Consider the following 27,639-nt stretch of genomic DNA (forward strand, 5'->3'; position numbering starts at 1 on the left):
TCGGGGTTACTCAACCGGGCAGGAGAGGGGGAATTCCGCGGATTATCGGGAACGGGAGGGGGCGAGGCGTGCGGACGGGGAAAACGAATGCGGAAAGTGAGGATGAACGAGATATTGCGGGTGGAGATGGAGAAATAAGGCGGGTATTCAAATATCTTGACAGTAGATGGCGAGGGAGAGGCAGTTTGGAAGATGTGGAGACGGATGTGAGTGGTAATTAGAGGTGGTTAAAGAGGATGTAGAGATGTGGGGTTGAGTTGCCGTGAACATACCGAACGGCAGTGGACTACGCACGAGGTCATCTGCTACTGTTCACTTGCTTTCTTTACTGGAGGGTGGAATTGGTGCGTCTGTACAACCAAGAACACTCTGATCTCATTGTGAACTAATAAATCAACGTCACTGAGGGACATGACAATATTTTGCATCTGAGGCTGGTCCAGAAATCGAATGCAGGTGGGATCCTAGACGAGTTGGTAAAATGGACCCAAAATTGTCTTGGTGGTTGGAGGTAGAAGGTAGCGTTGAAGGATAATGTTGCTACCTGGAGGTTTGTGACTGGTGGTGTGAAGCAGAGATCGGTGCTGCAACCTTTGCTGATCATTGTATGTTTTCATGGCTTGGATTCGAATGTAGGAGGTGTGACTACTAAGTTTATGGAGAACGCGTAATGTGAATACCAAAGTCTGTCAAAGTCTGCAGCAGGATATAGGCTAGATCATCGAAACCTTATGCAGGGATATCAATACTGGAGGACGCATTTTCCTCACACAATGAGTTGGTAATACCTGGAATATTTCGCCAGAGAAGGTGGTGGAATTAGATGCAATTACTACATCTAAGAGGCATTGCGATTTAGCAAATGAGGTGTAAAATAATACAGTTTTAATGTGGGCAAATGGGATTTGTGTGGCTGGGAAAAAAAGGTGGACATAGACGCGATGGGCTGAAGGGCCTGACTCTGTAATGAACAACCATGGCTCTCTGGCTCCAAGAGCGTTGAATGACTGATTATCCACAGCCATCGGTGCAGGGAATTCCAAACTTTCCCCAGTCTCTGCGTGCAGAAATGTCTCCTTGTCTCTGTCCTAAATTGTCCAGCCCACATTCTGAGAGTGTGGCCGCTGGCTCCTGACCCCTGAGACAGGCGAAACATCCTCCCTCCATCCAGCCCACTGAGCCCTGTAAGGACTTTGTGTTTCATTGAGATCTCCTCTAATACACCTGCACTCTCGAGTAAACAGGCCTAGTCTACGCAATTTCACTCAGTACAGCAAATCTATTCTCCCAGGAGCAAGGATTTGTTCGTGCTAAAACTTTGCTCTCTGCCACTGTGATGCTTCCCCCAGAGTCCATTAATACCATTAATCTTCACATATAAATATTGCATAAAGATGTCTTAAAAATGAACTATGGGAAAGGTATCAGTTTCACCTCGTATGATGAGATCAGATGTTTCTCTCAATGCCATGTTGTAGAAAAAGGTGCGATCATAGTTTTCAGTGGGCAACGGGCCATATACCACCGATATTGAATTGGTTTCATCTCTAACCCTGTAAATATTTAATAGCTGGTTAGAAACTGAGCAATAGCTGTTTATTTGAGCTGTACTTTAAAAACATACATTGTTTCAGTCAAAAGCATGTCCCACCTCCTCTTGCGAACAGCTTCCTCCTGAAATTAATAAAACACAAATCTCAATAGACTGAGATGGATCGTCATGATCCCGACGCTGGGCATTTCACCAAATTGGTAGAAAAAAACCCTCTGATAATTCCCATTTCCCAACTTTTTAAAAAGGGAGGGAGAGAGAAAATGGGGAATTACAGACCAGTTAGTCTAACATCTGTAGTGGGGAAACTGCTAGAGTAAATTATTAAAGATGGGATAGCGGGAATCGGCCGGAGATCGAATTGGCCCAAGCGATTGTTCCTGGATAATAGACCTCCCTCGCCTTCGTACACCCAGATGGAGACTTCGGCCTGGTTGTCAGCCTCGGTGGTGAACAGCAGCATATGTTTGGTGGGAATGGTGGTGATCCGCTTGATCAGGGTGGCCATGCACCGCCCGCCGCCTCCAGACCCAAGGACAACGGAGTGACATCTTGCAGAAGCAGATCCTGGACGTTCTCCGCTTGTCCCCCATCAGAATGGCCGCTTGGTCAGCTGCTCTTGTTCAGCTCCTTGCAGTTGAAGAAATCTTGCAGCAGCTTCTGGATCTTGGGGATGCGGGTGGAGCCGCAAACCAGGACAATTTCATGGACCTGAGACTTGTCCAACTTGGCATTTCTCACAGCTTTCTCCACTGGATCCAGCATGCCTCGGAGCAGGGCAGTGTTCAGTTCCTCAAAACGAGCCCTGGTGATTGAGGTGTAGAAGTCAATGCCCTCAAACAGAGAGTCGATCTCCACGTTGGCCTGGGTGCTGGAAGACAAGGTTCTCTTCGCTGCCTCGCAGACTGTCCGCAGCCTCCTCACCGCCCGTTTGTCCTGGCTGATGTCCTTCTTGTTTTTGCGTTTGAACTTCTCAATGAGTGGCTGACCATGCGATTGTCAAAGTCCTCTCCACCCATGTGCGTGTCGCCGGTGGTGGACTTCACTTCAAAGATACCGTCGGCGATGGCGAGAATGGACACATTGAAGGTGCCGCCACCCAGGTCAAAGATGAGGACATTGCGCTCTCCACTACCCTTCTTGTCCAGGCCGTAGGCAATGGCACCTGCAGTTGGTTCATTGATGATACGCAGGACATTGAGACCAGCGATCATCTTTGGTTGACGCCGGCATCGGTGTGGTTTTGGCGGACCAAGGAATCAAAGGCCAAATCACATACACCCACAAACACAGACACACACACAGACACACACACAGACATACACACATACACACACACACACACACACAGTTTTCATATATAGATAGAAGATATATGTGTGTGTGTGTGTGTGTACATATGTGTACATATATATATATGTATATGTGTATGTATATATATATGTGTGTGTGTATACACACTCGTATACATGCGCACACACACATATATTGTAATATATATATATATTGTGATATATATATATAGTGATATATATCTATATATATATATATAGATATATATCACTATAATATTATATATATTAATATATGTATATTGTGATCCACACAAAAAATATATATATATATGCACACAGAGATTGAAAGAAAAAGGTTGCTAAACAAATTAGGAAATCTGGAGAAAGAAACTAGAGAAATATGTCAATTAAGTCACTTTTATTTATATAGCACATTTAAAAAACAACTCTTGTTGGCCAAAGAGCTTTACATTGGTATAAGTATAGTATAACAAACAACAGTGTTTCCTAGATTAAATACAATCATCACTACATATATATAGCCCTCGCTCAGAGGACATCAAGAAAGGCTTAGGAGATTAGTTTTTAGTCTCGACGTAAAGGAGTCGATGGGGGGGGGGGGGGGGGCAGTTTCGATGGGAAGAGGGATGCTGTTCCACAGTCTAGGAGCTGCAACCGCGGTCGCCCCTGAGCTTATGCCTAGACCGCGGGATATTCAGCAACCCCAAGTCGGCCGATCTGAGAGACCTGGAGGTGGTGTGGTGGGTGAGCAGACATTTAATGTAGATGGGGGCAAGCCCATTGAGGGCTTTGTAGACATAAATTATACACATACATATATATCTATATAACACATTTTTTACATGAATTGGTTATCAAAACTAAAACTGAGCCAATCTTCAATTTGGCAACACACTGCCTCATCTGCCATCCATGTCACTCAGATCCACAAGGTAATGTACCGTTTAGAGCACATGAGGTGTTCATTCAGATGGATGCAGTATTCTACTACATGATCAGGTGAATGAAGTGGAAATGGTGTTTGCAATTTTATTGTTCCATGTGGTATTCATCAACATAGAAAGGAATAAGAAATACGTGCACTTACTGTGCCAACCAGGCCACTGGTGGACACCACTCGACAACCGTTACACAAAATGTATTTGTGTGTTCTGATGCCATTTTCAGAAACTTGTCATCAATGTGCTATCTTTTCTTACATTTGTTGTTGATACTGTGTTAGTCTGGAACCCAATACAGTGCTGGTCAAGGAATTTGACATTTGACCCCATATGTCATTTCTTTGTGTGCAGCTTTATAAATATATATATATATGTACACACACATATATATATATATATATATATATTTATATGTGTATAATTATATATATAATTGCCTTTATGGTTTATGTACATCATCTGACAAATAAGATACAGAGTAATAATGATGCTTTAAATTAAAGTTGCTTCTGATCCATGAGAAGGAAATGTATTTATCTCTAACTTGCCTCTCACACACAGGCACACACATTCATATAAATATATATATGTTAAATTTAATTTTGTGCACAGTGAGTGTTAAAGCATTACAAGGGAAACTGCACAATACAATGCAAGGGAAACTATGTAAAGGAGGGGGCTGGGGAGGAAAGATGGGAGGGAAATGGGGGAACTGGGGGAAAACATTTACAATAAAAATATGTGAGGTTATAGATGAGCTGTATCAAACACTGTTCCCTACAACACTGATGACACCATAGATGATAGAGTGGATTACACAGCTGGATATCGGTAGTCGCGTTTTGCATTAACAAATGGCGGCCGTGACGTTCCGTTACGTACTACACGTCAGTGCGTTGGAATTGGGAGGAGTGGTCCATCTTGCTGCTCTAGTATCTTTGGGCGTATGGACTACATTTCCCGGCGCGCTTTGCGGCACAGCGGCCATCTACACAGTGGAAGCGGGAAGTTGTCGTCGCTCGTGGCTGAGGTGTTGGTGTCGTCGGGGAGGCTGGAGAAGGACGACATCGGCACCAAGATCGGCCGCCTGGATCGTCGTGTGGAGGAACTCGAGGTGGAAACAAGAGGCCGTGGTGGAGAGGAGAGGGAGAGAGACGAGTGGCGAGGGGAGCAGTGGAGAGGGAGAGAGGTGAGGGGTGGGGGAGAGAAGGAGAGAGGTAATGGGGAAGGAGTGGAGGGGAGGAAGAGAGGTGAGGGGTGGGGGAGAGATGGAATGGGGAAGGAGTGGGGAGGGAAGAGAGATGAGGGGTGGGGAGAGAAGGAGAGGGAAGGAGTGGAGGGGAGAGTGGGGATCATTGTTAGATTCAAATCAAGTTCAAATTGAGTTTATTGACATGCTCAAGTATGGTGAGATGCTGCCACAGCAACAGCTGAACTGAATGGACTGTTAAACACAGAAACTAAAGGTAGGCACAAAATGCTGGAGTAACTCAGCGGGACAGGCAGCATCTCTGGAGAGAAGGAATGGCTGACGTTTCGGGTCGAGACCCTTCTTCAGCCCGAAACATCACACATTCCTTCTTTCCCGAGATGCTGCCTGTCCCACTGAGTTGCCCCAGCATTTTGTATCTACCTTCGATTTAAATCAGCATCTGCTGTTCTTTCCTACACAAACAGAAATGATATGGATAAAACAAGATATTAGTACAACAGATATTGAGGAAAAAAGAATGTTTATTTATGCAAGATGTGGCCCATAGTGTAACTGTTTAATTGCACTTACGTGAGGGAGGGAGGGAGGGAGAGGGAGAGAGGTCTTCAGATTAATTTTAGCGTTGTTGGTAGGTGTAGTAGGGAATTTTGAAAATGTTAAGCAATTTTACTGAACAGCAGACTTTCTTATCAGTCGGAGGGAAGGATAGTCCTTCACAGTTGTGTCTGGGTTCTTATCTGTTGCAAACTTGCATTACAGCTGCTCTTGCTCATTATGTTTAGCAGCAGGTCTCGCAAAGGTTAACAAATTGCCACCTTTACAAGGGGATTCCATTTGGTGGGGGAATCTGGATTCATCATTTTTCGAAGATGACAAGATGAAGCTTGTATTTTTCAGTTTGAAGCCTCTTTGCTTGTTTTTCGTTGTGTTGAGTTTTTAGAGGATTAAGATATAACTGAATCTTTCAACTGAATTGTACATTCTTTCCCAGGGTACAAATTAAACAAGAAGTATAAGATGTTCATCCCAACTTTCATAAATGGAGAGGATTTGGTAAAGCAGGTGGTTGATATCCTTAAGCCACAAATTGAAAATGAGGTAACTGGAAAAATACGATCCAGCTGAATGGAATGACAGATTGTGACAAGGCCTCATTGATTAAGACAAGGGATTGTAACCGGATGTGTTTTTTTTGGTGCTTGTTCACTGTGCTCTTGACATACTTTTACTTGCATGCTGCAAGTCATACTGAGCTCGGGCATTGAGGAAGACAGCACATGGATGCTTGTACATAGAAGCATAGAAAATAGGTGCAGGAGGTGGCCATTCAGCCCTTCGAGCCAGCACCGCCATTCTTTGTGATCATGGCTGATCATCCCCTATCAATAACCCTCCTTCTCCCCATATCCTTTGACTCCACTATCCCCTCGAGCTCTATCTAACTCTCTCTTAAATCCATCCAGTGACTTGGCCTCCACTGCCATTCTGAAAAGGACCAGTTCACTCAGTGGCAGGGAATTCCATAAATTCACAACTCTCTGGGTGAAAACGTTTTTTCTCACCTCAGTCTTAAATGACCTCCCCTTTATTCTAAGACTGTGGCCCCTGGTTCTGGACTCATCCAACATTGGGAACATTTATCCTGCATCTAGCTTGTCCAGTCCTTTTATAATTTTATATGTTTCTATAAAATTCCCCCTCATCCTTCTAAACTCCAGTGAATACAAGCCTAGTCTTTTCAATCTTTCCTCATATGACAGTCCCGCCACCAGGGATCAATCTCGTGAACCTACGCTGCACTGCTTCAATCACAAGGATCTCCTTCCTCAAATTAGGAGACGAAAACTGTACACAATACTCCAGGTGTGGTCACACCAGAGCCCTATACAACTGCAGAAGAACCTCTTTACTCCTATACTGAAATCCTCTTGTTATGAAGGCCAACATTCCATTAGCTTTCTTCACTGCCTGCTGTACCTGCACGCCAACTTTCAGTGACCGGTGTACAAGGACACCCAGGTCTCGCTGTACCCCCACCCCCCCCCCCTTACCTAACCTAACACCATTGAGATAATAATCTATCTCCTTGTTTTTTTCCGCCAAAGTGGATAACCTCACATTTATCTATATTATACTGCAACTGCCCATTCACTTAACCTGTCCAGGTCACCCTGCAACCTCCTAACATCCTCTTCACAGTTCACACTGCCATCCAGCTTGTGTCATCCGCAAACTTGCTAGTGTTGCTCCTAATTCCCTCTTCCAAATAATTAATATATATGGTAAACAGTTGTGGCCCCAACACAGAGCCTTGTGGCACTCCACTCGCCACTGCCTGCCATTCTAAAAAGGACCCGTTCACTCCTACTCTTTGCTTCCCGTCTTCCAACCAATTTTCTATCCATGTCAACATCCTAAAGAAGGGTCTCGACCCGGAATGTCATCTATTCCTTCGCTCCATATATGCTGCTTCACGTGCTGAGTTTTCCCAACATTTTTATCTACCTTTAGAGTAATGTGTTCAGTTTGGGCATCATGTTAAAGGAAAGATGTTGCTAAGTTGGAAAGGGTGCAGAGATGATTTACAAGGATGTTGCCAGGACTAGAGGTGTCTGAGGTATAGGAAGAGGTTGAGCAAGCTGGAACTCTATTCCCTGTAGCACAGGAGGATGAGGGGTGATCTTACAGAGGTGTATACAATCATGAGCGGAATAGATCAGGTGGACACACAGTCTCTTGCCCAGAATGGGGGAATTGAGAACCAGGGGGCATAGATTAAGGTGAAGGGGCAAAGATTTCATGGGAATCTAAGCGGTAACCTTTTCACGCGAAGGATGGTGCGTGTATGGAATGAGCTGCCAGAGGAGGTAGTTGAGGCAGGGACAATCGTAACGCTTATGAAGCAATTACACAGGTGCATAGATAGGACAGGTTTAGAGTAATATGGGCCAAATGCAGACGTGGAAATGGTGTCGATGGGACATGTTGGTCTATATGACTGACTGCATAAAGGGTGATGGGTGTATTGAATGAGCTGCCAGTGGGATGTAGTTGAGGCAGGGACAATCGTAATGTTTAAGAAGCAATGACACAGGTACATAGATAGGACAGGTTTAGAGTAATGTGGGCCAAATGCAGGCAAGTGAAACTGGTGTACTGGGGACATGTTGGCCTGTATGGCTCTGATGGTATAAAGGGTGGTGAGTGGGTGGATGGAACGAGCTGCCAGGGGGAGGTGGTTGAGGCAGTTGAAACCAAGCCTGCTATTGCATTGTTTAAGAGACACTTGGCAGGTACATGGATAGGACAGGTTTACAGGGATATGGGCCAATCGCAGGCAGGTGGCACTTGTGTAGTTGGGACTTGTTGGGCCGAAGGGCCTGTTTGCGCACAGTATGACTCTGAGACTTTATTTAAATAATGTTTATTAATTTAAAATATTCAAGAGTTCTTGTGGTCCATTCCATGCTATTCCATAAAACAGTTAGTTACTGTGACTAGTGGGGTGCCTCAGGGATCTGTGTTGGGTCCTTTGTTGTTTGTCATGTACATCAATGATCTGGATGAAGGGGTGGTAAATTGGATTAGTAAGTATGCAGATGATACCAAGATAGTGGGTGTTGTGGATAATGAAGAGGATTTCCAAAGTCTACAGAGTGATTTAGGCCATTTGGAAAAATGGGCTGAAAGATGGCAGATGGAGTTTAATGCTGATAAATGTGAGGTGTTACACCTTGGCAGGACACATCAAAATAGGACGTACATAATAAATGGTAGGGAATTGAAGAATACAGTTGAACAGAGGGATCTGGGAATAACCGTGCATAGTTCCTTGAAGGTGGAATCTCATATAGATAGGGTGGTAAAGAAAGCTTTTGGTATGCTAGCCTTTATAAATCAGAGCATTGAGTATAGAAGCTGGGATGTAATGTTAAAATTGTACAAGGCATTGGTGAGACCAAATCTGGAGTATGGTGTACAATTTTGGTCGCCCAATTATAGGAAGGATGTCAACAAAATAGAGAGAGTACAGAGGAGATTTACTAGAATGTTGCCTGGGTTTCAACAACTAAGTTACAGAGATAGGTTGAATAAGTTAGGTCTTTATTCTCTGGAGCGCAGAAGGTTAAGGGGGGACTTGATAGAGGTCTTTAAAATGATGAGAGGGATAGACAGAGTTGATGTGATCAAGCTTTTCCCTTTGAGAATAGGGAAGTGTCAGGTCTCGCGTTTGATCTAGTTTCTGTTTCTTATTGGTTTTTAGTATTAGAGTTTGCATTCTTGTTTTATTTTGGTGTCTCACATCTCCTCTTGTTTCAGGTCCCATTTCCTGTCAGGTCGTTTACCCTCATGTGATTGTTGGCCACGCCCTGATGTGTTTCACCTGTGTCTCGTTATCCCCTGCTAGTCTGTTGGCCACGCCCTGATGTGTTTCACCTGTGTCTCGTTATCCCCTGCTAGTCTGTATTTAAGCCTTTTGTGTTTTAGTTCCCATTGCCAGTTCGTTGTGTATGCTACTTGGTATCACCTCGTTCCAGCTCTCGAAATCTTGTGACCTTGTGATCTCGACCTTTGCCTGTATTTTCGACCACTGGTTCTTGCCTGCTCCTATATGGTACTGTTGCCTCTGTTTTGCCTACCTGTGTACTGACTTGGACCGATTAAACGCCGAAGACTGATCTGCCCTGTGTCTGAGACTGCATTTGTGTCCTCCTCCTCGTTCAGTTCTGACAGTACGAACTGGCCAACAATGGACTCAGCGGGCTCTGATCCTTTTCATGCAGCGCTCCAGAAGCAAGAGGAGCGCATCTCGCATTACGAGGGTCAACTCTCCTCGATCGTCGCCGGGTTCCGGGATCTCAGCGAGCGTCAGCAGGGGTTCCAGGCAGACATCGGTTCACAGGTGAACACTTTAAGTTCTCGGTTTGAAGACCTGGTTACTCGGCTGAATTCTTTGTTTCCTGCTGCGGCTCCCGTGCCTGCCGAGTCTGTTTCCTTGTCTGTGTCTCCAGGAGCTCCGATGGCCGCGGCTGCTGCAGCATCTCCATTCGTCCACCTGGCAAGACCGGAACACTTTTCGGGGGAATCGGAGAAATGTAGACCTTTTTTGATTCAGTGTGGACTGCATTTCGAACTTCAAGCGGCTTCCTTTTCATCAGAACGCTCAAGGGTAGCCTTTATCATCACGCACCTGTCGGGTAGGGCGGAGGCTTGGGCCACGGCGGAGTGATCTCGGAATTCTCCTGTTTGCCAGACATCGGTCCTGTTCATGGAAGCTCTGTCCCGCACGTTTGATCACTCCAATCCTGGCCGAGAGGCTTCACAGAACCTGGTCTCCATGAAACAAGGTAATCGCTCTGTTATGGATTTTGCTATTGACTTTCGAACTGTTGCTGCTAAGGGTGGATGGAATGAGGCTGCTTTGTTGGATGCTTTTCGCAATGGATTGTCTGAAGCTATCAAAGATCAATTGGCTCCTCTAACCCTGCCTTCCGACGTCGAGTCTATGATTTCCCTGGCTATCCAAATTGACGCTAGGCTCAGAGAAAGAGATCGAGAGAGGAGATCGGCTGCAGTTCGGTCCTCCTCCCAGCAGTGGCGGCAGCGTCGCCCTTCACCTTCCAGTCGGGACTTCTTCCCTCTCGGCCGGTCCAGTCAGCCTACAGCGCCACCTGCATCTTCGGAGGAGCCCATGCAGGTGGGACGAGCCAAACTCAGTCCGGAGGAACGGCAGCGCCGCCTAAGGGAAATGAGGTGTTTTTACTGTGGTGAACTGGGACATTTGTTGAACAGCTGTTCAGTAAAAGACAAAGCTCACCAATGAAAGAGAGGACATTGGTGAGTTGTACCACTCCTATGAGCCGTTCCTCTCGTCCATTGTCGACGGTACAATTGTTGGTGCATTCCCAGTGGCACTCCCTGCAGGCTTTGGTTGATTCTGGGGCAGATGAGAACTTCATGGACATTCGCTTGGCTGATGAATTGAAGCTGGAACGTGAACAGCTTCAAGATCCTATGGAGGCTAGTGCACTGGATGGGCGCCTACTGTACAGGGTAATTCACCGAACTCAACCTGTTCAACTCATCGTGGCAGGTAATCACCTTGAGACCATCAGTTTTCATCTCCTCGACTGTCCTCTTCATCCTCTGGTTTTGGGGCTCCCTTGGCTGTCTTACCATAATCCTCACATGAACTGGGGTACTGGGGAAGTAATTTCTTGGGGGAATAACTGTAAACTCATCTATCTGCATGATTCTTCTCCTGAGTCTATGAAGGATCCGTCAAGGAGCAGTTTGCTGGGATCTTCCAGGACCACCCTCCGGCAGCCTCCCCGTTCAAGGGAGGAGGATTTTCCAGATCTCACCAAGGTTCCCTCATATTATCTAGACCTAAAGGAGGTGTTCAACAAGGCCAAGGCCACATCTCTTCCGCCGCATAGACCGTACGACTGCTGCATCGACCTTCTGCCAGGTACAGCGCCTCCTAAGGGCCATCTCTACTCCTTGTCTTCACCTGAGCGGCTCGCCATGGAAAAGTACATTGACGATGCCCTTGCTGCTGGGATCATCAGACCTTCTTCTTCACCTGCAGGAGCTGGATTCTTCTTTGTGGATAAGAAGGATGGAACACTTCGGCCCTGCATTGACTACAGAGGACTCAATGACATTACTGTTAAGAACAGATACCCTCTTCCTCTTATCTCCTCTGCATTTGAACTGTTAAAAGACGCTGCAGTATTCACTAAGTTAGATCTTAGAAATGCGTATCATCTGGTGAGGATAAGGGACGGGGATGAATGGTAAACTGCGTTTAACACACCCAGTGGTCATTATGAATATCTGGTCATGCCGTTTGGTCTTACTAATGCTCCAGCAGTTTTTCAAGGCATGGTTAATGATGTATTACAGGACATGCTGAACCGATTTGTGTTTGTGTACCTTGATGACATTTTGATTTTTTCTCCAGACGAGACTTCCCATGTGCAGCATGTACACCAGGTGCTAGAACGTTTGCTCCTGAATGATCTGTTTGTGAAAGCTGAGAAATGTGAATTTCATGTTAACACTGTTCAATTCCTTGGTTATGTTGTATCACCTGCTGGTATACAGATGGACCCGAGCAAGGTCAGTGCTGTGGCCACCTGGCCTACACCCTCCAGTCGTAAGCGACTTCAGGGTTCCTTGGGTTTGCTAATTTTTATAGGAAGTTTATCCAGAACTTTAGTGTCACTGCTGCACCACTCCATGCTCTTACCTCACCCCACGTGCCTTTCTCTTGGTCCTCTCAAGCAGAAACTGCATTTATGAGACTCAAGAGGAGCTTCTCCTCAGCCCCCATCCTGGTTCACCCTGACCCGTCACTCCAGTTCGTGGTTGAGGTGGACGCCTCGGGTGTGGGCATCGGGGCCGTACTCTCACAGAAATCCCCCACAGATGGTCGATTACATCCCTGCGCTTTCCTCTCGAAGCTTTCTCCTGCTGAGAGAAATTACGATGTGGGTAACCGTGAACTGTTAGCGGTTAAAACAGCCTTGGAGGAATGGAGACATTGGTTGGAGGGTACCAAGCAGCCGTTTCTAGTTTGGACAGACCACAAAAACCTGGAATACATCAAGTCAGCCAAACGCCTCAACTCGCGCCAAGCAAGGTGGGCTCTCTTCTTTAATCGATTTGATTTTGTACTGTCTTACCGCCCTGGTGCCAAGAATGGCAAACCTGATGCTCTCTCCAGACAGTTTGATCCTGACCCATCCCCTAAGGTTTCAACTCCCATTCTGCCTGCTTCCTGTTTTGTTGGGGCGGTTACTTGGGAGATTGAGAAGAGAGTTTCCGAGGCAACTGCTGGTGTTCAGTCTCCGCTAGGGTGTCCTTCTAATCGTCTGTTTGTTCCCGAGTCTCTTCGTTCACAGGTGATTCACTGGGCTCATACGTCTCGGATCTCCTGTCATCCCGGTGTCCGCCGAACCCTGTTTGTGGCCAAACAGCGGTTTTGGTGGCCTTCCATGGAGAGGGGGATTAAGGAGTACGTCGCCGCCTGCAGTATTTGTGCTCAGAACAAGACCTCCCGTCGGGCCGCATTTGGCCTCCTGAATCCGCTGCCTGTCCCCTCACGCCCCTGGTCAGACATCTCCATGGACTTTGTCACGGGCTTGCCCTCTTCTGAAGGTAACACCTCAGTCATGACTGTAGTGGACAGATTTTCTAAGATGGTCCATTTCATTGCGTTGCACAAGCTTCCCTCCGCCAAGAAGACGGCAGAGGTCATGCTGTCTCATGTTTTTCGCATTCATGGATTTCCCAGAGACATTGTGTCTGACCGGGGGCCTCAGTTCGTGTCCAGGTTTTGGAAGGAGTTTTGTTCTCTGTTGGACGCCACGGTCAGCCTTACATCTGGTTATCACCCGGAATCCAATGGACAGACTGAACGCCTTAACCAGGAATTGGAGACAGGACTGCGGTGCTTGGTGGCACAGAACCCTTCAACTTGGAGCAAACACCTTATTTGGGTAGAGTATGCACACAACACACTTCCTTGCTCATCCTCTGGTCTCTCTCCATTCCAGTGTGCCTATGGTTATCAACCGCCATTGTTCCCTGCTGTGGAGAAGGAGTCCAGTGTGCCCTCCGCTCAGGCTCTCGTCCGTCGCTGTCGCAAGGTTTGGAATGGGGCTCGTCAGATGCTGTTGCGCAGTTCGGCGCGTTACAAGAGGATGGCTGACCGTGGAAGAACGCCGGCTCCAGTATACTCGCCTGGTCAAAGGGTGTGGCTCTCCACTCGAGACTTACCGCTGAGGGTGGAATCCCGGAAGCTGGCTCCTCGTTTTGTTGGTCCTTTCCCCATATCGAAGGTCATCAATCTTGTGGCGGTTCGTCTCAAACTCCCCCGTGCCATGAGGGTCCACCCTACTTTCCATGTCTCCCGTCTGAAGCCATTTAAGGAGAGTCCTCTGGTCCCTGCCTCCACACCCCCTCCGCCCCCCCGGTTCCTTGATGGGGGTCCAGTGTTTACGGTCAGCCGGTTGCTGGGGATGCGCCGGCGTGGTCGTGGTTGTCAGTATCTTGTGGATTGGGAGGGGTATGGACCTGAGGAGCGGTCTTGGGTGCCAGCTCGCAACATATGCGACCCGCAACTTATCAGGGACTATCGGCGCCAACATCGTGAAGATCCTGGGCCGTCAGGAGCCGGCCGTGGAGGGGGGGGTACTGTCAGGTCTCGCGTTTGATCTAGTTTCTGTTTCTTATTGGTTTTTAGTATTAGAGTTTGCATTCTTGTTTTATTTTGGTGTCTCACATCTCCTCTTGTTTCAGGTCCCATTTCCTGTCAGGTCGTTTACCCTCATGTGATTGTTGGCCACGCCCTGATGTGTTTCACCTGTGTCTCGTTATCCCCTGCTAGTCTGTTGGCCACGCCCTGATGTGTTTCACCTGTGTCTCGTTATCCCCTGCTAGTCTGTATTTAAGCCTTTTGTGTTTTAGTTCCCATTGCCAGTTCGTTGTGTATGCTACTTGGTATCACCTCGTTCCAGCTTTCGAAATCTTGTGACCTTGTGATCTCGACCTTTGCCTGTATTTTCGACCACTGGTTCTTGCCTGCTCCTATATGGTACTGTTGCCTCTGTTTTGCCTACCTGTGTACTGACTTGGACCGATTAAACGCCGAAGACTGATCTGCCCTGTGTCTGAGCCTGCATTTGTGTCCTCCTCGTTCAGTTCTGACAGGAAGATTCAAACAAGAGGACATGACTTCAGAATTAAGGGACAGAAGTTTAGGGGTAACATGAGGGGGAACTTCTTTACTCAGAGAGTGGTAGCGGTGTGGAATGAGCTTCCCGTGGAAGTGGTGGCGGCAGGTTAGTTGGTATCATTTAAAAATAAATTGGATAGGCATATGGATGAGAAGGGAATGGAGGGTTATGGTATGAGTGCAGGCAGGTGGGACTAAGGGAAAAAAGTTGTTCGGCACGGACTTGTAGGGCCGAGATGGCCTGTTTCCGTGCTGTAATTGTTATATGGTTGTTGCCATCATAATGCACGTAAAGAAACCAAGTCTGCTAAACAGCTGCTAACATTTTGGTGCTATTTTTTTCTCAAAGTTTTAAATACAACTTTCATGATGTAGTTACCTTATAAATAAATCTCAAAGCATTGGAAATGTGATTTAAAAACTCTCTCTGAATGATTTTACATTTACTGATTATACCGGGTTTTATCTAGGCTCCTTGACCAAAATATTTAGAAAAAAACATCATTTTGTCTCTTGTTGACATTGCTTGCTTCGTAGAAAATCATGTTTTTTTTTTAGCTAAAAATCGAGGTATGAAGTACGCACTTTAGATTTAAGGTGTAGTTTTCAGTGATTATCTTGCATGTTTTTTTTTTAAACAGGTGCAGAGATCTGCTACTGAGTTCAGTGAACTGAAACAAAAGTTGGAAGAAAGTACAGGTGTATTGAGTGTGTTAACAAAATTACTGGAGGTAAATATATTCAAGGACTCCTTATTTTCCCCATTCTGGAATTTTACTTAGTTCTCATCTATACATTTTCCCTCAAATTCATTGCCACAGATGGCTGTGGAGGCCATCAATAGATATTTTTAAGACAGAGATAGATAGATAGATTCTTGATTAGTCAGGGGTTATGGAAAGAAGGCTGGAGGATGGGATTGAGAAGGAGAGATAGATCAACCATAATTGAATGGCAGAGTAGATGATGGGCTGAATGGCCTATTTCTGCTCCTGCCACTTACGAACTTCATAATGATTTGGATGAGGGGATTGAAGGCTTTGTGGCCAAGTTTGCGGATGGTAAGAAAATAGGTGGAGGGGCAGGTAAAGAAAGCAGGGACTCTGCAGAAGGACTTGGATAGGTTGGGAGAGTGAGCAGCGAAGTGGCAGATGGAATACAGCATAGCAAAGTGTGCAGTCATGCATTTTGGTAGTAGGAATAAAGGTGTAGATGGATTTCTAAATGGGGAGAGAATTCAGAAATTGGAGGTGGAAATGGACTTGGGAGCATTGGTTCAGGATTCCCAAAAAGTTAATCTGCGAGTCAAATCGGTATTAAAGAAAGCAAATGCAATTTAAGCATTTATTTTGAGAGGGTTTCTATACAACAGGAGGGATGTAATGTTGAGGCTCTATAAGGCGCTGGTCAGGCCGTATTTGGGATATTGTGAGCAAATTTGGACACAATATCCGAGGAAGGATGTGCTGGCTCTGGAGAGTGTCCAGAGGAGGTTTACAAGAATGATCCCGGGAATGAATAAGTTAACATATGACCGTATGACAGCACAGGGCCTGTACTCGCTGGAGTTTAAAAGAATGAGGGAAGACCTCATTGAAACATATAGAATAGTGAACGGCTTGGATAGAGTAGCTGTGGAGAAGATGTTCCCACTAGTGGGAGAGTCTAAGACTGGAGGTCACAGCATCAGGATTCCAGGAAGTTCGTTTTGGAAGCAGATGAGGAGAAATTTATTTTTGCCCTTCTTTTTTTTTAAATACATTTTTTATTAGAGGCATCTGCATATCATAGTCCAAACCAATACAAACTTTGTTTAACGGTTACATATTAAATATCCAGGATTCCAGGGACCCAGTTACCAAAGTAGCTGGGTTCCTCCTTTATCGGTTACATATTAATATTGCCTCTAATATAGATAGGAAAAATAAATAAAGAAAGAAAATAAATTAGAAAAGTAGGATAAACTATCAATAATACAACTTAGGAGATAGGTCCGTAGGTCAGAAAACATAACTATTCATCTAGACCTGCAATGGGATCCCACCGACTGGCCACATCCTCCCCTTTTGGCTTTTCACAGAGACCGCTCCCTCCGTAACTCCCTGGTACTTTCCCTTGCAACCGCAGGAAATGCTACACTTGTCGCTTTACGTCCCCCTCGACTCCATCCAAGGACCCAAGCAGTCTTTCCAGGTGAGGCAGAGGTTCACCTGCACCTCCTCCAACCTCATCTATTGCATCCACTGTTCTTGGTGTCAACTGCTCTACATTGGTGAGACCAAGCGCAGGCTTGGCAAATTGCTTCGCCCAACACCTCCGCTCGGTCCGCATTAACCAACCTGATCTCCCGGTGGCTCAGCACTTCAACTCCCCCTCCCATTCTGAATCTTTATGGCGATCTTTCTGGCCTGGGCCTCCTCCATGGCCAGTGAGAATCCCACCGCAAATTGGAAGAACAGCACCTCATATTTACACCCCAGCGGTATGCACATTGACTTCTCCAATTTCAAGTAGTCCTTGCTTTCTCCCTCTTTCCCCTCTCCTTCCCAGTTCTCCCACAGCCTACTGTCTCCGCCTCTTCCTTTCTTCTTCCCGCTCCCCACATCAGTCTGAAGAAGGGTCTCTACCCAAAATGGGGGTCAGAAGTTATGGGGAGAAGGCAGGAGAATGGGGTTAGGATGGAGAGATAGATCAGCCATGATTGAATGGCAAACTAGACTTAATCGGCTGAATGGCCTGTTTCTGCTCCTATTTCTTGTGATCTTATGAACATAAATAGATTTTGTATTCTGAGAAAATCAAAGATCTATTGTTTACTAGACTAAGTGGGACCCGTTGGGTCCCAGCATCACACGGGAGGGCTGGTCACCCAACGCAATATTCCACCTCTCCACCAATTCCAATATTGCTGGCCAAGTGGGGGGGGCACTTTCTGTTGCACTAATATGAGTGTTGTGGGCCGAAGGTACTGGTTTCCAGAGGGCTGGTATGGAGTTTGTGGGCCAAATAGATTTTTGGGCTGGTAGCTCAGTCACTGAGGCCTGGCAGTACAATTACTTGGACCTGGCAGGCTGGCAGCTGAGAAACTGCCAGAAATTCTTCCCAGACCAGGTGACAGAGAGAGAAGGGGGAGAGGGTGGACTGAATGGATTATTGGGCTGGCAGTTCAGTCACTTACGGCTGGTGGGCTGGCAGTTCACTAACTGGAAAACATCACCCATTCCTTCGCTCCAGAGATGCTGCCTGTCCTGTTGAGTTACTCCAGCATTTTGTGTCTGCCTTTGATTTAAACCAGCAACTGCAGTTCTTTTCTAAACATTTTAACCATTTTTTTGGTTCTCAGCCCTGCAATTTTAATCTTCTACTAAGTCTCTGAGGAGTATTTTGCAATTGGCATGTTTAACCCTCAAATACTTAATTGTGCAATATTCAAAAGCTTTTAATTCTGCAAATTTTTAATAAAGACCTTAATTAGGTGTGGGGGAGGGGGGAGATGGGGTACCACCTTGAGGTACCACCTCCAGTTTAAATTCCATTTGGAATATTTCGGAGGACCAAGAAACCAAGAACCAAGAATTACTTTTAAGATCGCAACAAATAATGGAGGCTGGCCACAGAGCTTAATTTGAGAGCATTGCAATGATCAGTTCTTTTAGAACCTATTGTTCTACTGCTGACATGCATGGCACCCTGGGGTAGAAACTTACAAATATTCATAATCATTGTCATGAAATACATTTCTCAATATCTGACCAAAAAGCTTGTCTCTGTTCTGAGGCATTGATCACTAACCTGTTTGCACCCACCCTGTTTCTTCTCGGGAAAGTTAGAATTTTGGAACACTGTAAATTCAGTATTTCACTGGTCCGCCTTCAAGATATTCTTTGTCAATGCAGCATGTTCCAATTAAGTTTTATTACTTTTAATGCAGTCTGCTGATAATGGATGAAAAACTTGCTTAGTGATTTCTGAACTTTTCACCTTTTATTCTAAAACTTGGTATAATGTGCTGGTTTAAAAAAAAGTTCAGGGAATCAATTTACAGGCATTGTTTTTATACTGATTAGGTCACAGGAGCTGTTTCTAGGAGAAGAGGTATTATTTGTGTCTTCGACTGAGTGCAAGTTTGCGAGGAATAGATCGTACACAAATGATATTTTGAAACAAACTGATTGTCTTTACATGTTTTGCTCTCGGTCATCTTTACTGCTTAATGGCCATGTCCTAACTCTGCAGGTCATATCTTGTTGAAGTATATTTTGAAACCACTGGTTGTTCAGCCTTCCCTTGATGTTGAGATTGAACCGGGCTAATGATGCCGTTTTAAGATTCAGCGCAGTTAAAAGCAAATGTGAACATGAGTTACCAGCAAAGGTTTACCAGAAGATCACAACCGTCTTGGAGTTCCTGCAGCAACATTTGCTCCGTATGTAGACTTTTCTTTTGCCTCTTTTGCTCTCTGTATTGTGGGTAGGTTATTTATTTATTTTTTGTAATTATGCCGTTCTGAAATTAGCTTCAAAACATAATTAAGATAAAGACACATTGCTGGGTATGTAGAATATAATTGTCTTTCTTTTTGGTGTTATGGTAGATATTCAGCTCTGGGTCTATGTGGATCATAATGAACAGCAGGGTGTAAATCTAGCAGAGTTGCTGGGAGGCATGATCTGGGAGGAATGATCAGAAATCATTATTAAGAACTGTTCGGTATTTTCTGTACCAGGACATTGCTGCCAGTTAAAGCTTTATGAAGAGGTATGGACACTTTACCATAATGTGTGTATGAACGAGAACCTTTAATTGCTAAACCAGGTGTATTTTCCATTGCACATTCCTAATTGGCATTCAGTTTTCATTGTTAACTTTTAAATGTCATTGTATACTGTCACAAAATTGGGATAGTGATTGACGATTTGGAAGATGGCTTTAGATTGCAAGCGCAAACAGATGAATTGGACTGTTGGGTTGTAAAATGTATCTTATTCCAGAGAGTCAGGTGCATAAAGAAAATAGTACATCATGGGTCAGGTGCTGAAGAAGAGAAACCTCGGGATGTCTGCTCAACCATCCTTAGAAAGCACCAGAATAGATGAATAAGGTGACTTTAGAAAGGCCTTTATTCCCTGAAGCATACAATATAATAACAGGTTGGTGATGTTGGAGCTTCATGCAGCACTGTTCAGGATGCAGCTTGTAAGCCGTGTAATGGCTCTGATCATTACATGGCAGGAAATATGTCATTACACTGGAGAGCTTACAGAGGAAGTTTTACATGGTTGTTTCCAGGTCTATTAAAAAGATGCCCAGTGAGGAAAGGTTATCCATGATAGGGTTAATTTCTTCTTGAGGCAGAGGAGGAAATTACTTGGGGTGTACAAGATTATAAGGCTGTTAGACAAAATGGGAAGGATTCATCAAAAGCTGAATTGGGGATAGTGGAGTTTGTATAAAATTGGTAAAAGAATCGACCAGGGTTGTGCATGCTAGATTAGCTTGAGCGACGGCTCTATCTCTTATCATGCTTTCCATTGCCATTTCTTACCAAAAATGAGTTTGTGATTGAATGGTGATTGTTTACAGGGATGCAAATGAGGAAGAGAATCTTGTTATGCAGATCAAAATTAACATTCTGTGTTTGGTGAAGATAGACACAAAGCTGAAGTAACTCAGCTAGGACAGGAAGCATCCCTGGAGAGAAGGAATGGGTGACGTTTCTAGTCAAGATCCTTCTTCAGATCAGCATCTGCAGTTCCTTCTTACACATTCTGTTTTTGGTTTTCCCTTCCAGGTGATAAAAGCAACAGATAAATTTGAGGAATAACTCAAAAAGATGCAGTTTTTGCAGAGCCATTCCACGGACCTATTAAAATATGCAAGAAATGTTAATGTGCATTTTGCCAGTAAGAAATGTCAAGATGTGCTCGTGACTGCCAGAAACCTGATGACATCTGAGATCCACAACACTGTTAAGGTGAATTAGTAATGGTTGCACAGCCCCAGCACACGTGGGAGCGATCAGATCTGTTTATTGTCATATAAACCAGGGTGAGGGTGGAAAGAAATTCCTTGTTCACAGATAATAATAATAATAATAATAAATTGAATTTATATAGCGCTTTTCAGGGACTCAAAGTCGCTTTACAAGGCAAGGCAAAAAACAAAAACAAAACGAAACAAAACAAAAAATGAGCAACAATTCAAGCACAGATGAAAAGGGAGGGGGATGTGATGAACAGATGAACATTATTCATACAGTAATGATTCATAAATATGAATGCAGGATGGTAGAATGGTGCAAAATTGTAGTGCAATCCAAAGAAGTGATAAAAAATTAAAATACAGTACTGGAATAACCAAATGTGGTAGAGTTAAGAATATGTAGAAGTACCTCCTGGAAGGTGGTGCGAAAGTGGTCATTGTCATACAGCATGGCAACTGGCCCTTTTGGCCAACTTGCCCATGCTGGCCAGGATGCCCCATGTCCCACCTGCCTACGTTTGGCCCGTATATCTCTCCAAACCTTTCCTATCATTCCGCATTCCTATCCATGTACCAGCTGATTGGTTTAGGATTCTGGTGGCATTGGGAAAGAAGCAGTCCTTAAGTCCAGGCTTTTAAATTGCGGTCTTTTCTCCCAGAAAATAGACAAAAGAAAAGGGAATGGCCAGGGTGGCAAGCATCATTGACAATACTTCCACGAGAGAGTTTGTGATTTTGCTTGATTCAATATTTGTATTCCTACAGTTTAGTTTTTGGCTTAACTAAGTTACTGATTGAAATGTTGGAAAATGCTTGAAGTGCTGCAGCTAATTTAATAAACACCAATTTACTTGGGCAAACTTTATTCTGCAGTACGTTCTACAGCCTTAATATCTGTCGATGGACAGTGTGAAGATAGGCGAAGCATTACAATTTGACTACACTTTTTAATCTTGTTTGCTATTGCTAATTTCTCTTTTTATTGCACGAATGCAGCATAATCCAAATACTACTTCACAAGCTTGGTTTACAGCTAACGTATTTGTCCATGTGAACCTTTCCATAATTTCAGTGTATATTGTGCAACATGTGTAATGTTGTTCCCCACATTCTACTCATGTAATACATTACAATTAATTCTAAATAGAGATAAATAAACAAGAGGCTCACATTTAACAAAACCAAAATTGGCAAGTAATGTTTGTTGTGTAATTATGTGCAGGATCTAAGTTAGTAATTTGTGGACAACTTTGGCATGCTTGATGCTATTGCGAATGCTCGATCCTTATTTGTGAATGTCCTTGTGTTGTAAAGACAAAGCAAACGCACCATGTAAAGAGATCAGTTAGGCTGAAAGGAGGCTCTTCCAGACCTGATGGGCAGAATGGACTATTAATAATGTTGTTATTACTTTAGAACAGCGTATGTTACCAGATGACAAATGTTCTATAATGGATATTTACAAATTAATTTGAGCCTCTTGGGAACAATTTATGGAACCATCAGGAAGCTCCTAACTGTGAGAAATTTGACGGAATCAAGTGCTTTGTCCAGTGGATGTGCCCTTGTAGTTCCAGTTTTTGCTTGCCTACATTTTAATTTGTAACTAAGTTTTAATTTGGTACGATTTGACTGCTAACTGCCTGCTGTACCTTCAGATTACGGCTGATTCCAAGATCTCAATTCCAATGCTTCCCAGTCGAGGAACAGTCAGTAAAGTAAAAGTGCCCATGACTTCCAACCTTGTTCCGAGCGACATGGTGAACCTGGAGAGTGGGAAGCAACTCGGCAGTCAATCAACGTGTCTGCCTACCTGCCGCATCAGTGAATCTGTCCAGAAACTGATGGGATTGTTTTATCAGACACTTTCAGAGGCTGCAAGCGCTTCACCTGAATGGCAAGTAATTCTGTGTTTTGTTGCATAATAGGTTCTGCAGATTCTTTTGTTGCCCATTACCATTCCCTGGTTACGTTCAAATAAAGGTTAATTAATAAAACAGAAATGTACATCCGGCTCATCGGCAATAGGATTAATGACCTGCAGGCAGGAACAGTATGTAAAGGTCCTGTTCCAATTACACGATTATTTTCGGCGACTGCCGGCACCGTCATAGTCTCAGCAGGTGACCGAAAATATTCAACGTGTTCAGCGGCGACCTGAAAAAGGTACGACTCTTTGGGCGACTACTCACGGGCATACAGGCGTCACCTCGTGACCTGTCGGGTCATACACGTCATGAGGAGAAATCAAAAGGCAGATTCTCCAAATGGAGAGACTGCAAGTGGGTGAAGTAAACAGGGATTTGTTCTAGTTCATGAATCACACAAAGCTATTTAAAATGGAGTGTGGATGAATAAATTAAAAGGATGACAAAATGGCACCAAAGAGGTCTGTGATATTAATTCACGTAAAGTAATTAATGTCACTTCAAAGCATAGATTAATTAAGTATTAACCATTCAGGGCCTTGGTAAATGGTAATAATGAGCTGGAGAAACTCAGCGGGTGCAGCAGCATCTATGGAGCGAAGGAAATAGGCAAAGTTTCTGGCCGAAACCCTTCTTCAGACTGATCGGGGGTGGGGGGGGGCGGGGACAAGAAAGGAAAAAGGAGGAGGAGCCCGAAGGCTGGGGGATGGGAGGAGACAGCAGGGGGACTAAGTATCTTTGTTTGGAGTCTTAAACCTGTGGTTCAGAAAGAAAATTAGAGATTCTCAATGATGTTCCAGCATTTTGTTAGGTCACAGATGCTCTGCATTTCAAAGCCTTTTCCCAATTTTTGATAGATACAAAATGCTGGAGTAACTCAGCGGGACAGGCAGTATCTCTGGAGAGAAGGCTGGGTGACGTTTCGGGTCGAGACCCCCTTCTTCAGACTAGTCGGGGGAAAGGGAAACAAGAGATATAGACTGTGATGTAGACAAATGCAGAACTCTTGTTGGAGAGAGGAGGAGAACTTCTTCAAAGTAGCCTTACCTTGAGGAGATTTTACAGGGGAGTAGACAAAATGTGTAGGAAGGAACTGACTGGTTAGCAAAACGTCTGATTACTTTATGTTACATTTTAATATTTCAACTGAGCTCCAAACTCATGGCTCCATGAGGAAAAGTACAGGTTTTTATTACTCTGTTTGGCAGAATAGTATGTTCTGATGTCACTCCTACTTGATATTATAATTATTCCTTACCATTTTGTTGTCGGGGGGGAAAATGTAAAATAACTGCTTTTTATAATATCAAAAAACATAACCAATAATGTGGCCTCCACAAGTATCTCGGGAAGGATGTGTTTCCCTCGGCAGAAGTCAGAACATTGATTTTAAACTATGGATTAAAGGGGAGGTGCAGAAAATTGTCAGCCAGAGATTAGTCGATGTCTGGGGCTTGCTCTGAGAAGTCGGTAAATATTCATAGTTGCACTATTTGATCTTTATAGTACTTGAACAATGATCAGCAAGGCCACTGAAAGATAAGATTAGGTTGGATTAGTTTTGTTTAACTATCCTACACATGATGGGCTAAATGGCAATTTATGTTGTAAATTTTCTGTAACACCAAACAATGGAGCCATTTTGTTTGAAGTTCTGGCTGAGTGAAATCTGATCTGAGTTGAGGATTGTTTTGAGAACCATATGAAACTTGGTATGGTCAGACTTGGGCTCTGACCAAGCAGCCAGGCTCAAGCTCACTCTTCAATGTTGTTCACTCAAGGAAATACCAGGATGATTAGGCAGCCAGTGCACTGTTTCAATAACCTTTTCAATTCCATCTTTCAGCAGCTGATTTAGACGTTATTGTCTTTTTCAGTGCCTTGCAGTTGGTCCACACTGTTAGAAACCTGGTCCACTTGTTCTGTGATGTTGTTCCGACACATCACAAGTAAGTTTGACATTTTTAAGTTTGTTTTCAATTCCATTTACCATTTTTGAATCGATTCACTAGATTTGCTTGTACAGTAGTACAAGTGTTGCTGAATAGTAATACAGGTGCACAACCTTTTATCCGAAGATCCAAATAACGAAAACCTCCGAAGAATGGTCCTTGAAGAAAGGTCCTTGAAAACGTTCACCGAGGGTGGCCCGCAGAGGTGACAGCGGAACCTCCGGTTGGTCCTCGAAGAAAGGGGAACTAAATCCCCATTCATAAAAGAGAAGGTGAGGGTATATTGCGCGGGAGGGTTAACCATATAACACCATATAACAATTACAGCACGGAAACAGGCCATCTCGACCCTTCTAGTCCGTTAATAATTGACAATCAGCTGCTGCCTGACCGCTGAGTTAAAAAGTTCCCACGGTAGACTCACGATACACAGTGTATCGTGAGTCTTGCGTGGGAACTTTTTAACTCAGCGGGCAGGCAGCAGCAGATTGTCGCTCCCTTCAGTTTCACCCCACCTACATCCCTCTGCTTCCCGGCCATGTGTGTGACCCCTTTCCCTCCCCTCTCCAGCTCCCCGCTCATTGCACCGGCGCGGGGGCTTTGCCCTGTCTTCACGTCGGCGATGACAGCAGGTCAGTGCCAGTCACCGGAGACGTCACAACCAACGGGACACCGACCCCCAGGCCCACTGTAAGCACGGAGATCCCAGAGACCCACAGCCAGCAGCAGCCCAGCCCCGTTTCAACTCCAGAGGAAAACTGCAAACTGGCCGGAGACGTCAGGACCACCAGAAGGCGTTCCCTGAGCTGCGCCCCCTCATCGGGACACTGACCCCCAGGCCCACTGCAAGCACGGAGATCCCAGAGACCCACAGCCAACAGCAGCCCAGCCCAGCCCCGCTCCAACTACAGAGGAACCTGGTTTGCGGATGACGGGGCGCAGCTCGGGGCGTCGTAGGGGCCCATCGGGGAGCGGGTTCCTGTTGGTTCTGACGTCTCCGGCCACCTGCCATCCTCCGGGAACTGTACCGCCCTTGCAGGAGAGTGGGGTTGTTTGCAGTTGCAGAGGGAGGGGGCAAGGGCGGTACAGTACCCAGTCTCAGCTCCAGTCCAGGGGGGTGGCCGGAGACGTCAGGACCAACGGGACACCGACCCCCAGGCCCACTGCAAGCATGGAGATCCCAGAGACCCACAGCCAGCAGCAACTCCAGCCCAGCCCCGCTCCAACTCCAGAGGAACACATAGGGGCAGAAACTGATGGTGTGCAAAGTACGTCTTGTTCTTGGGGTGGCGGATGAGGGGGCGCAGCTCGTGCTGTGGGCGAACTTCCACTTGTCACCATAGCGGCCCATCGGGGATCGGATTCCTCTGGAGTTGGAGGGGGAGGGGGGGGTATTGTGCTGTTTGATCGCCCCCTGCTATCCCAGGGACAGGGAGACACAGCGGCTTTTTAGACTGGTGGGCAATCACTTCCAAAGTTCTTCCCACACAGTCAGTACACCTCTCCTACACTGCATTTCATACAGACATTTATTCTGCAAGAAAAAACGACATTGAAGACTCAAACTCGCGACCGAGTAACTGCCGGGATCAAGGCGCAAACTCGCGACCTTGCGGATATGAGCCGAGCACTCTACCACTGAGCCAGCCATTAAAATCTACGCTAAAAAAATTCCATTCCGAAGGCCAACAAATTCTGAATTACGAAAAGTGTCTGGTCCCAAGGCTTTCGGATAAAAGGTTGTGCACCTGTATCATATTCAACCTATTTGGCAAGGTCATCAAATCACTCACTGTTGAATGTAAGAAATAATACATTATTTAATGTGTTGTGTACGACCACAGTAAGATTTACTTCAGCTCCAATTTCAACTCCATTTACCTGTATAACTGATGCCTTTAGTGCCCAGAAATCTGCCAGACTCTTCCTTGCATCTGCGGAATGACCAAATACCCGCACCCAATTATGGTTCCAACCCCCGACATGGCAGCCAGGAGAAATGTTCTACATCCATTTATCCTGTCAAATATTTTGCTTTAATGAAGTCACCTTTGTTTCTAAACTCGAGGAAAGTTCTCGTATAGGTAGGATTTATGTTCCCTAATCTTGGCAATTAGTTTGGTAAAGCATGTACATACAGTGGTACATAGATCTAATAATACATACATAAATACATACACATATTATACTGCATCTGCCATGCATTTGCCCTCTCACCCAGCCTATCCAAGTCATCTTGCAGCCTCCTAGCATCCTCCTCACAGCTAACATGCTGACTTTGTCTAATGATTTCACCACTTTCCAAATGTGCTGCTATCCCATCTTTAATAACTGATTCTAGCAGTTTCCCCACTACCGATGTTAGACTAACTGGTCTGTAATTCCCAGTTTTCTCTCTCCCGTCCCTTTTTAAAAAGTGGGGTTACATTAGCTACCCTCCAATCCTCAGGAACTACTCCAGAATCTAAAGAGTTTTGAAAAATTATCACTAATGCATCCACTATTTCTGGGGCTACTTCCTTAAGTATTCTGGGATGCAGCCCATCTGGCCCTGGGGATTTATCGGCCTTTAATACATTAAATTTATCTTAAAGCACTTCCCGGCTAACCTGGATTTCACTCAATTCCTCCATCTCATTTGACACTCGGTCCTGTGCTATTTCCGGCAGATTATTTATGTCTTCCTTAGTGAAGACAGAACCAAAGTAGTTATTCAATTGGTTTGCCATGTCCTTGTTCCCCATGATCAATTCACCTGTTTCTGACTGCAAGGGACCTAATTTTTAACTAATCTTTTTCTCTTCACATATTTATAAAAACCTTTGCAGTCAGTTTTTATGTTCCCTGCCAGTTATCTTTCATAATCTATTTTCCCTTTCCTAATTAAGCCCTTTGTTCTCCTCTGCTGGACTCTGAATTTCTCCCAGTCCTCTGGTAGGCTGCTTTTTCTTGCTAATTTGTATGCTTCATCTTTTGTTTTGATACTATCCCTGATTTCCCTTGTTATCCA

The 27,639-nt window shown here is 44.9% G+C and overlaps 1 pseudogene; it reads right to left on the reverse strand.

Moving 5' to 3' along the window:
- Nucleotides 1–1,898: 1,898 nt before the first annotated feature.
- On the reverse strand, nt 1,899–2,767 carry LOC116968190 (annotated as a pseudogene).
- Nucleotides 2,768–27,639: the final 24,872 nt, after the last annotated feature.

This window comes from Amblyraja radiata, chromosome X (genome assembly GCF_010909765.2).
Source record: "Amblyraja radiata isolate CabotCenter1 chromosome X, sAmbRad1.1.pri, whole genome shotgun sequence".
Taxonomy (NCBI): Eukaryota; Metazoa; Chordata; class Chondrichthyes; order Rajiformes; family Rajidae; genus Amblyraja; species Amblyraja radiata.